The 11,185-nt window shown below is 40.0% G+C and overlaps 1 protein-coding gene across 2 annotated transcripts in view; it reads right to left on the bottom strand.

The window, feature by feature from the left end:
* Window positions 1-8,131, bottom strand: part of fam49bb (family with sequence similarity 49 member Bb) — a 36,176-nt gene extending 28,045 nt beyond the window's left edge. The window contains exons 1-2 of one of the 2 annotated variants that reach the window (XM_062021364.1): window positions 7,978-8,131; window positions 2,373-2,465 (exon numbers count right to left, since the gene is read on the bottom strand). The gene's annotated coding sequence lies outside the window, so the exon portion shown is untranslated. Of the gene's footprint in view, window positions 1-1,989; window positions 2,130-2,372; window positions 2,466-7,977 lie in introns of those variants that run through there. The other variant, XM_062021365.1, reaches the window with a different exon arrangement.
* Window positions 8,132-11,185: the final 3,054 nt, after the last annotated feature.

Consider the following 11,185-nt stretch of genomic DNA (forward strand, 5'->3'; position numbering starts at 1 on the left):
TCATGTGATCAAATACTGAGCGTCAACAAAGGAAGAGGAAGTCTGGGGCACCTACATTACTCAACTGTGCCTTTCTTTTATTCACTTGCAAATACAAGTTTACGTGCAGCGCAACATGAGGACGCCAAAAGGTGGGAGCCTGTTGCCAATGGAAACACCAAAGTGTGCAGCCTGGTGCACACAGTTGTGTGCACAAGGAGGCAAGGATCAGTATTTGGGCTGATCCAAGCATATCTGGAAGGATTGCACGGGCTGAAATAAACCTGATTAAAAATCCCTCAATTACTGTGCTTGGCTGAGTTCTAGTCGCAGCTTAGACGGACGGGACCACGGCTGGATCCGACCGGAGGTAAAGTGTTTGGGCGTCACTGTCGTCATGGTAACTGCAAGTTCATAGTATTGTTTCTCGAACTCACACCGGACAATTAGTTTATTCAGATAATTAGTCTGATGCGATTGCGAGATTTGCAAAAGCTTGAGTCCCGAATTAGTGTCGGGTCAAAAAAAACTTAGCATTGACAGCTGTGGCTGTAGGCAACTTCCCAATATATTTTTTTACATAACGCCACAATTGCTGCATTAAGTGGTCAGCAGCTTTGTCCACCTCTGCATTCGCTTTAAAATGTTATGTTACCAGATATACATAATAATAATAATGGATTACATTTATATAGCGCTTTTCTAGACACTCAAAGATTCACAGAGAAGTGAGAACCCATCATTCATTCACACCTGGTGGTAAGCTACTTTCATAGCCACAGCTGCCCTGGGGTAGACTGACGGAAGCGTGGGTGCTAGTTTACGCCTGCGGCCCCTCCGAAAACCACCCATCATTCATCATTCATTCACCAGTGTGAGCGGCACTGGGGGCAAGGGTGAGGTATCCTGCCCAAGGACACACCGGCAGCGATTTGGATGTCAAGAGGCAGGGAGAAAACCTGCAACCCTCAGGTTTCTGGCACGGCCGCTCTACCCACTATGCCATTAAATTAATAAATAGTTTGATAATAGTTTTGACAAAATAATACAAGCGGAAATGACACAATCTGTTAATATAAACATCAGCAGCCAAATTAGAAGGCTTCGTAACACGTTTTGAAATGGTTCTATCATTTAAATACTAAATAATATATGAGGATGTATATTGTTATCCAGCAATGTATATCGCAATATAGATTTTAGGCCATTTCACCCATCCTTAAACTCTCGCGTCATGTAGCTTGAGTCCCCTCTGACGGTTTCTTGGTTGGTTTCCAGCTCCTCCGTGGGGGGTGACTTGCAAATTGCAATTTTCTTCCATAACACTAAGGGGCAGTGTCTCCCGAAGGAGTAACAGCAGCTATCATTGACTAGATATTTACTTTCTTGTGAAGAGTGATGACAACCACAACATCGACATCTTTGTTGGCGCTGGAACTAATCATTCAGAGTCATCCGTTTTAATTTTAATGGATGCTTTACTCAAAGCAAAGGAAAACACAGTGGTAAAGGTGGAGTGTGCAACGACTCGGAGCAGAGGACTGGCAAAAAATTCAACATTCAGGACATGGGGCAAGAGAGAGCTATGTAATTGTAAATTAACAAAACTGTCAAATAACTATTGTAACGACCTGTTGGTGTTAATGCTTATGTTCAAGTGTTACTGATGTTAAGTGCTCTCATGTTGGTGAACACAACGCTTTTGAAAGGTGATTGACTGACAATAAGAAAATGTTAGGTATAAGAGAGAAATAGACAGACGTGTGCACTAGAAAGAATATGTGTCGGAATTAAACCTCTTAGCACAAGATTACCAATAAAAGTTAAAAAGAGCATTGTACTTTGTGTGACTTACTCTGGATACAACACAACAAGCTGAAAAACGACACATTCAGCAATTGTTTTTAGACCGCACCGAGACTAAGTACACAATATCAATTTGCACGGAAATGTTTAATCACTGCTTTATCTCACAATAGTTTGTGCATTTCTAGCACAATGTTTGCTCACCTGTGCTCAGAAACCCTCCTCGGCAAAAGCTGACCAATCACAGCTCTGCAGTCCGTGTTGCCGCTGACGCAAAGCTAGGATTTTTGGGAGGTGCACGTCAGGGGCTGCAGGGGAGTATGCACGGGGAGGAGCAAGACGGCATTGCTTACACAGATTACGTGAAGCGAGAGTATATACCAGGCTTTACACTTAATGTACTGTTGAGCACTTTGCTTCTTACTATTATTCCAACATTGGTTGTGTATAATATAAGTGTTCATAAATGATCATGTGGGCAAAGAGAGCGACGCTTTCCTTCTTACTTTCTCATGCACTCCAAATTCCGGTTATATAAAACTGACGGTACATGGTAAAGCTTTAAAATGGACGAGGAGAGGGGTTACCCGCTAGCAGCCTTGCTGTAGAACAATGGTCAGGAGCAGGGAGGCCGGGCCTGGCAGCTGGCCTCTGGTGTCAATCCTCCAGCAGAGGTCAGCCTGTGGAAGACAAGACAATAACGTCAACATAAGAGTTGCACATAGCATGCTAAGTGTGTGTTCTTGTCATACGATGCCTTATGAAACATGGAGAGGAACAAACACTCACCCACACACACAGAAACACTTCCTATTGTGCAACACTTCCTCTGAGTCACTTCCGATTTCTACAAAGCTCCCCACTGCCACCAACGAGGGACCACTACCATCGTTCACACTCATTTTGTTCCAGGATCAACACCAAACTATGGCCAAGATGTTGTAAAATTATACCCCCCGTGCAAAATAGACAACTAGCCTGAAGCAGTGCAGAGGAATCATCTGAGGCAAAGGACATCACGGGAGTCAAGATAACAATCAAGACTACTAATTAAAAGTCATGATGTCAAGTCTTGGGATGAAGAAGGAGTTGCTTTGAAGCGTTTTCTTGTTGTTTTTATAACATAACTTCTTTGCATTAGAGCCTATTACATGCCTAATAAATAGTCCAGTGAGTGAATATGAGAAATTCACACAAGTATGTCAACAGTTTTAATGCAAAAAATACATAAAATAACAATAATAAAGAAATAGTTTAAAGCCGGCTGGAAGACTTAAAAGACTCTTCTATACAGGTCTTCCACGGCTATAGCGGGAGGGATCGAGGTTGGTTTGCTCAGTCGGACTCAAGTGCTTCACGTCATCACCTCAGCAGTGTGCTGATCAGCGCTTCATGGGCAAGAAGGGACATGCAGGAAATGCACACTTCGAGAAGAAGCAGCAGCCATGGCCATCTACAACATTATTAAAATTTTTAAAACAAGAACAGTACCCCCACCCCTTCCTGTAAGTAAAATGGAAATAAGGTGCAATGATGGAGAGGAAGTTGATGCAAATAAAGGAGCATTAGACCAGCAGAGAGGGATCAATAAAGCTCCATTCTGCAGCACCGCATGATAATGTGTGCACTCTTTGGTGTGTGCACGTTTCTTCTATCCAACATGGCAACAGTAAATGACATAAAATACTGTTGGGGTCAATTTGCTACTTTGCTTTAATGCTGAAAGAAATAAGAATAAATAAACCAACAAAGTCCGTCACCACTACCATGTATCAATTCATATGAACTCAAACGGTACCATATTTCGATACCATTGTTGCGTGTGATGTAACATCCGGTTGCCAACTTGGCATGGTATCAAGCAATTGCTGGACAAACAAAGCTAGTAAAGCATCTTGATGTAAATTTGGATATACCATATACATGCTACTGATTAGCATTAGCAATAATACATGGCTATTTAAATACCTCCAAAATTTGGTAATCCAAACTACAACTAAGATGCCCGCTACATTCAAACAGCTGGTGTGTAATATAAAACATACAGAATAAACACTTTGTAGGACTCAACAAAAGACAAGATTGGAACATTCAACTTAACAACAAAGACTACTTCCTGACTAAAAAACTGAAGGACAAACTTAAAAGAATGGCTACTTGAAAATGAGAGCGATTTATTAACAGATGTTTACACACAAAAGTACCAAAATTTAGTACAGCTGAATACCGGTGATTCCAAGGTACCGGGAATTGGTACCGTATCAGTTGAAATGTGAAAAGGTACCCATTCCCAAGTATTACATAGCAATATGCAGATATCATGTAAAATTGGCCCCCGAGTGGCTGTGAGCAGTATAAGCCATGACAGAGCAGCGATCAAATTGGACGCTGAGTGAAACAATATCCATCCATCCATTTTCTACCGCTTATTCCCTTTGGGGTCGCTGGAGCCTATCTCAGCTACAATCAATATATTATTTTAAAAAATTAAAAAAACAGAGAAAAGTTAAAATATTACGTGAATGGAAATCAGAATTATTTTTAATTATTAGGTTATATTTTAAGCAGAAAGTAACAAGCATTTCTATGCAAATTAATTCATATTATTACAACATTATGAGAACAACTTTTTAAAATCATACTGTATTATGAGAAAATATTACAAAAATAGAGTCCTATAGAGTCTTATATTTGTACAAAAAAATAATATTACAAAGAGAAAAACAAGTCTCATTTCAAGCAAATTGTCATAAAATTACGATAGAAAGATATATAGTGATGGTACCCTTTCCAATTTGAAACGATACAGTACCAATTATCCTATAAAATCTTACATATATACAATAAAAAAGGATATTAAAAATGCAAATGTATTATTGCATATAAAGCAGTGGTTCTCAAACTGTGGTATGTGTTTGCGGGCTCCATCTAGTGGTACGCCACATAATCACTTTTTTACAGTTCAGCGTTTTATTTTCCTACATTCCAACACATTGTTACTGTTCAAACTGTGTGTACTGTTACAATTGCCAAAATATTAAATATACTTGTTAAATAAAACCTCTGCCTTGTTTTTAATGAATACTTCGGCCTACTACTCTACTGTATTTTAATGCTGATCATTATGGTACGGAAAACTGTCAATCTTTGTCAGTCCGCAGATTTTATCAATGGATGGTTTTTATATAATAATCACTTCTTGGTCTGTTTCCCCCTTATTTATGTTATTCTATGTGTAGAGACTCCAGTTGCAACAGTTTGCGGTCAGAGGACATCCTTGGCATGTTGGTTCCTAGAGTCAACACAAATCTTGATTAAAAAAAAAAAGTATTCAGATTTGCTGCTCCATTGTCTTGGAATGAACTACAAAAGGATCTGAGACTACCTAAACTTATCACTTTTAGGGGAAACTTTAGGCCATTTTAAAAGGATGGAGAAACTGGACTTGTGTTTAATATTTTTTTACTGAAATATTTTATTTAACCTATTGTGTTTCTTCATGTTTGTTTTAAGTAATTTGTACTTTTAACTATAGTGTGTGACTGCTCCTGTTTGTTGTTGTTGTTCAATGTATTTATGAAACCTGTTTTTGCTGCCCTCTTGGCCAGGTCAATCTGGCAAAAAAAAAAAAAACTGTTCGTTGAGAAGAGCGGTACTTGTTTTCATATTAAAGTCTCCAAAAGTGTCCAATAAAACCTCAAAAAATTCACCACAAATCACTATTTTGAAAAAGAGTGACATCTAAATACTCGCCTAATTTAAGTTAAATAATGAACATCACAGATGCCTCCTGCCTCTTTTCATTCTCTGGCAGACCAGGCGAGAATGAGGTGTGTTAACAAGCAGCAACATAATTCCATATACTGTACGGGAGTTGTAACAACAAGCTACCATTGATAAAATTTCCACATTAATGCATTTATGAGATAGGGCAAACAAGTTGCGCTAAAATTATTATTGGTGGGCTCCCACAAGTAAATGAATGTGTGGTAAAGACGGGTTTGTCATCAGTGTGAGTATTTTGATATTAACCTGAAAAACTGCATGAAAATGTTCATGTAATACAACGTTTTTGCAATTTGACCCAAATACTCCTTTGTTGTAGTAGTCCCGGAGTTGGACAAACCGTGCCGGTGCAGTGAGCACTTTGCACCGCCCACCACCTGGGCATTCATAGCAGGAATATTTTAGCGTAATCCGACCAGGGGCTCAGTGGGTGCGCTCAAAAGCTGCACGGTCACATTCTGGGTACCCCTGTTAGAATCTTTGAGACGTTCACTCCCCAGGAGACAGACCACTGTCGAAATATTTCTAGCAGCGAGACTACTTGCTACTCATTGTTATGTTGGTCTGTGCTAGAATGACACCCGAGAAGTACTTTAGCAGGAGCATGGAAAATAATGAATAATTCACACTAACTACCATGATACTGCAGGAAAAACTCAAGTGCAAGATCCTCACAGTGGCCACAACATTAGGAACCCCTGCATAAAAGCCAGGTTAATAACAAAACTCACCTGGACAAGTTGTTTTATGCCACAGCAACACTAGGACAAAAGATAACAGTTGAACGTGACGCAAGCATCTGCAATCTCTACACACAACTTGCAAGCTTCATCGACTTTAAAAGGGAAAAAAAACAGTTTCCAAATTAATATTTCAGGGGTGTTTTTCCTACTTGGTTAATCAATGATAGCGTAGCAAGAGCTGTGTTAATTTCCACAAGCTCACATTTAACAGAGCGGCCTTTGAGATGAAAAAAATGTTGCATCAGTTTGCCCAATATGCTAATAGGATTTTGTGAACGTTTTCACTTCCACTTTCAGAGTTGGCTGAGGACGGAAATGCAGTCGACTTTTGCAGACAACTGCTGCTGCTGCGGTGCAAAGCTCAAATGCATTCTGCAGAAGGCAGAGAATACACATCAAATAAAATCATAAAACATACTGACATATATAGTGGACAGTTACATAATGTTGAGGCACCTCTTGGGAACACATTTGCAATGTACTTTTACTGTAAAAGTACTGTACTCACCACGTAACACTTTGCAAGTACCTCAAAGGACTTTAAATTCAATTTGAACCGAAAATACATTTGGTGGTACCTGTTAATCGTTTATAAACACATAACACGCACCTGGTCTGCCAGAGAGTAAGAAGGGGTACCGAAAGGAATTGGTGTTGCCAACTTAGCAGCTCTGTAGTTATATTTAGCGAGTAATCAGACCTCATAGACACTCTTTTACAAAACCTCCACTAGCAACAAATACATGAATGTCGTTCTAAACATCAAAATACTACTAAAATCTAAAATCAGTGTGTGAATGCATGTGTGAATGGGTGAATGTGGAAATAGTGTCAAAGTGCTTTGAGTACCTTAAAGGTAGAAAAGCGCTATACAAGTATAATCCATTTACCATTTAAAAATGGTTTACCTTGGAACATGTGGCTTTAACTCACAAGTAATTTATCAACTGAAATAATCTATCATTTGAACTTTGTTATGTATATTTTTAATCAATATATTTAAATATATGTCTACCACCTTGCTTGCAATTTGGAAATCCCCCGCTTAAATACAATTTTATACTTCAAAATGGTGTAAACTCAATTGGTCAAAATAGTACATACTAGTAGAAAATTTAATTTTTTTTCACAAATGTTGGTCTTTCCACAGTTCCAGAACCCATTTTAATCCAGTTTACTAGGACACAAACACATCAAAACAAACCCCAAGCAGCTAAATCCTCATCATCATGATTATTTTACATCATCCCAGCTGTCACAGTGTGCTGCTTGTAAACTCGTCCAATACATAAAGTTTGTTTGGAAGTGTAAAATGTATAGGATTAGTTATTGCATTTTGCAGGCATCGGACTGTGTTGGTAAAATGAGGTCAATTTTATCACATGCAAACGGGAGCAAAAACGAGGCGATATGTCGTTTAAAATATAACCACTTAACAGCTAATTTGGCGTGAATGTAATATTTAAAGCTTTAATGAAGGAATAATTAAAAATGTGCATCACTAGTTAAAAATGGGATGTGGCCGGAAAACCGCTCGTGATTCATCGTTTACTTGACCCACGGCCATACAATTGTAAGCATTGAATGAATGGCAACCGGTGCGTGGCTAAACAACAACTTTATTATCATTTGCCGGTATGGGGGTTGAAGTTGTTTGTCTTACCTCGTCACTAGCGGAGAGACGCGGCTGGACGACACGCTTTTAAAGGAAGGCAGCGGCGGTCAGAGCTCCTCCGAGCACAAGAAGAAAAGCCATTTGCCATTTCCGGGTTAGTGATTGCGCGTCATCGGCGTCAAGCCCACAAGGGGGGCTCGTTTTGTTCAACTCGACACCGAGGACCTCACCTTGTACCATTACTCAACGTAACTCCGCCCCCCTGTCTAGACCATTATGGCCTACTAGACACACTCCTCTATTTGCATCATGGCTTCCGTACATTACACCAGTGGTCCCCAACCTCTGGTCCGGGGACCAGTACCGGGCCGCACAGAAACATTAATACATTTATAAACTACCACATTTTCTCCGACTTAACTTTTGCCTGTCCCACTAAACACACCAATAAGCTTGTTAACAGATGTATTTACAACTCCTTTGTTATTGCACGTGGGACAATGCACATTAATGTGCATATAAAATGTTAATGTGCCAGATTGTAGCCAAAATCAAACCATGCTGGTTTGATTTTTCATGCTCATTTTTGTTGCTGTTTTTATTTGCCACACGAGGAAAGCCGGTCCGTGAAAATAATGCATACATTAAACCGGTCCCTGTTCGGAAAAAAAAGGTTGGAGACCCCTGCATTACACTACTGTTCAACTAGTGGATTAATTCCACTTGATCTAGAACAGTGTTTTTCAACCACTGTGCCGCCGTGAGATACAGTCTGGTGTGCCGTGGGAGATTATCTAATTTCACCTATTTGGGTTAAAAAATGTATTGCAAACCAGTAATTATAGTCTGCAAATGATGTGTTGTTGTTGAGTGTCGGTGCTGTCTAGAGCTTGGCAGAGTAACCGTGTAATACTCTTCCATATCAGTAGGTGGCAGTCAGTAGCTAATTGCTTTGTAGATGTCGGAAGCAGTGGGAGGCAGGGTGCAGGTAAAAAGGTATCTAATGCTTAAAGGCCTACTGAAACCCACTACTACCGACAACGCAGTCTGATAGTTTATCTATCAATGATGAAATCTTGACATTGCAACACATGCCAATACGGCCGGGTTAGATTAGTAAAGTGCAATTTTAAATTTCCCGCAAAATATCCTGCTGAAAACGTCTCGGTATGATGACGTTTGCGCGTGACGTCACGGATTGTAGCGGACATTTTGGAACAGCATTGTGGCCAGCTATTAAGTCGTCTGTTTTCATAGCAAAATTCCACAGTATTCTGGACATCTGTGTTGGTGAATTTTTTGCAATTTGTTTAATGAACAATGGAGATAGCAAAGAAGAAAGCTGTACGTGGGAAGCGGTGTATTAGCGGACGGTTGCAGCAACACAAACACGTAGCGGCTACGTCGTAGCCGGTGTTTCATTGTTTACATTCCCGAACGATTACAGTCAAGCTTTACCATTGGCTTGTGGAGAACTGGGACAACAGAGAATCTTACCAGGAGGACTTTGAGTTGTATACGCGCTACCGTGAGTACGCAGCTGGGGCTTCCAAACATTTGATCGCTTGCCGGTACGTGCGTGCCGCTATGTGCATGTCACGTACGTAACTTTGGGGAAATATATGTGCTGTATGAACTTTGCAGAGGTGAACGGTACTTTGGGCTGTGGGATTGAGTGTGTTGTGCGGGTGTTTGATTTGTATTGGCGGGTTATATGGACGGGAGGGGGGAGGTGTTTGTTATGCAGGATTAATTTGTGGCATATTAAATATAAGCCTGGTTGTGTTGTGGCTAATAGAGTATATATATGTATTGTGTTTATTTACTGTTTTAGTCATTCCCAGCTGAATATCAGGTCCCACCCGCCTCTCACAGCATCGTCCTTATCTGAATAGCTTCCACTGCCCTCTAGTTCTTCACTCTCACTTTCCTCATCCACGAATCTTTCATCCTCGCTCAAATGAATGGGGAAATCGTCACTTTCTCGGTCCGAATCGCTCTCGCTGCTGGTGGCCATGATTGTAAACAATGTGCAGATGTGAGGAGCTCCACAACCTGTGACGTCACGCTACTTCCGGTACAGGCAAGGCTTTTTTATCAGCGACGAAAAGTTGCAAACTTTATCGTCTATGTTCTCTACTAAATCCTTTCAGCAAAATTATGGCAATATCGGGAAATGATCAAGTATGACACATAGAATGGATCTGCCATCCCCGTTTAAATAAGAAAATCTCATTTCAGTAGGCCTTTAAACCAAAAATAAACAAAAGGTGAGTGCCCCTAAGAAAAGGCATTGAAGCTTAGGGAAGGCTATGCAGAACGAAACTAAAACTTAACTGGCTACTAAGTAAACAAAAACAGAATGCTGGACGACAGCAAAGACTTACTGTGGAGCAAAAACGGCGTCCACAAAGTACATCCGAACATGACATGACAATCAACAATGTCCCCACGAAGAATGATAAAAAAACAACTGAAATATTCTTGATTGCTAAAACAAAGTAGATGCGGGAAATATCGCTCAGAGGAAGACATGAAACTGCTACAGGAAAATACCAAAAAAAGAGAAAAAGCCACCAAAATAGGAGCGCAAGACAAAAACTAAAACACTACACACAGGAAAACAGCAAAAAGTCAACATAAGTCATGGCGTGATGTGTCAGGTGGTGACAGTACACCTACTTTGAGACAAGAGCAATAGTGATGCATGCTTGGTTATGGTTTGAATTCATAGCCAACAATTGCGACAACAACTTTTTAGTGTCAACTGAGTTTTGTTTTTTAATGATTTCTACTGGTGGTGTGCCTCCGCATTTTTTCAACGCAAAAAATGTGCCTCGGCTCAAAAAAGGTTGAAAAACACTGATCTAGAACATACATCTTGATAGGGAACGCCTTGTGTGTCCCGTCGGTTTTATGACAAAATCTGTCAACTTTTAAATAACATCACATTTTTTTTCCCACTTGATATCAGAAAAGGGACCTCATTAGGAGACATTAGTAGGTGTACCTATTAGAGTTCATTACAGCTGGTAATCAATTGTCACTGGATTATCAATTTTGTTGTTGTAAGTGCAGCTCGATAAAGACTTCTTGCTAAAGTCCATTATAAGAAAAGCTATTACTTTTTCAGTAAAAAAAAAAAAAAGAAGACAATTCAACAGACTGATTGTGATTAGAGCTGAATGCATCTTTGGAGGCCCATTAGGCATAATTAGGCTGCACACCTGCCCTCAATTATGGCACCAGCATAAAG

The sequence above is a fragment of the Entelurus aequoreus genome, linkage group LG15 (assembly GCF_033978785.1).
Source record: "Entelurus aequoreus isolate RoL-2023_Sb linkage group LG15, RoL_Eaeq_v1.1, whole genome shotgun sequence".
Classification (NCBI taxonomy): Eukaryota; Metazoa; Chordata; class Actinopteri; order Syngnathiformes; family Syngnathidae; genus Entelurus; species Entelurus aequoreus.